The sequence below is a fragment of the Calidris pugnax genome, unplaced genomic scaffold, assembly GCF_001431845.1.
Source record: "Calidris pugnax isolate Ruff unplaced genomic scaffold, ASM143184v1 scaffold18, whole genome shotgun sequence".
In the NCBI taxonomy this organism is placed as follows: Eukaryota; Metazoa; Chordata; class Aves; order Charadriiformes; family Scolopacidae; genus Calidris; species Calidris pugnax.
The window spans coordinates 8,147,335-8,148,573 of record NW_015090812.1 but is presented as its reverse complement, the minus strand read 5'-3'; positions in this window follow the sequence as shown (position 1 = coordinate 8,148,573).

Here is a 1,239-nt window from a genome sequence, read left to right as displayed (position 1 = left end):
GTTTAACCCCCCCCCGGAAGGGGGGAGGGGGGAGGGGGGGGGCACCAGCAGACAGGCCCCCCCCCCAGCTCTTTTTTCCCCCCGTCCGCTTTGCCGTCTAACCTTGCAAAGGGGTGTTTTGGGAGGGAGTGATTTTCCCCCGGAAAGATTTTCATTCCGCACTCAACTTCCAGCCGCACAAAAAAGAATAATAAAAAAACCCAAACAAAACCCAATCTCGGAGCCGCCCCCCCCCCAAAGCGGGGGCCAACCCCCGGTCGCCCCCTCTCTCCTGGCCCCGCTCGGGGTGGTTGATGCCCCCGGCGAGCTCTCACCGGGCTGCGCGGCTTATTAAAACATCATTATGTAAATGCGGGGGGGAGTTGGGGGTGGGTGGGTGGAAAGTTGCGCTTCTCTTCCCCTCGGAGCCGGGCAGAGGGAGGGATGCGCGCCCCCCACTTTCCCCTGAGCCGGGTGGCACCCCTCTTTTCCCCGCAAGCTGCCTCATCCCACAGCGGAGGGGACCCACGGGTCCCAGCCCACGCCGCGTTTCGCCTAAACGAAGCCCCTTGGGCTGAGAGTTAAGATTTTGTCTATTTTTTTTTTTTTTGTATGTTTGTCTCTTTCTTTCTTTTTCAGAAAGCGTAGAATACTCCAAATAAAGCAAAAATAATAAAAATAAAAAGAGATAGAGGGGAAGGCAGGGGATTTGCGCTTCCCCTCCTCCGCGCATCCCTGCCGACGGCTCCTCCGCCGGTCGCGGAGTCTCCCCACGCGGAAATTCCTCCTCGCAAACAAACCCCAAACTCGCCTTATTTCCCCCCAGCCCACCCGAGGGTGTGTGTGTGTTGAGGGGGGGGGTTGGTGGGGTGTGGGTTCTTACCTGGGGCGGCGGCGCAGGCTGTCCGCCCGCCGTGGGAGCGGTGACACGCGTGGGAGCGCGGCGCTGCGCCCTGTGCCCGCCCTACTCCATCCGCCCGCGCTGGGCTGCGCGCTGCCTCCGCGCCCGGCGGAGCTGCCATCTACCGGGAGCCTGCATTGAAGAAGGATTTTTAAAAGGAGCTTCATAGCGACCCGGGAGCTACCCAGCAAGATTTTCAATGGTCCTCCACCCTGTCAATCAAAATGGGGCTGCTGATACATCCCCCCCCTATTCCCCCCCCCCTTCCCCAACACTTCTTACCAGTCATTTACTCCAAGCTGAGGTGTAAACGCCTAATTAAATCCCCGGGAGCGGATGGGATGCCGGTGGAGGGAGGA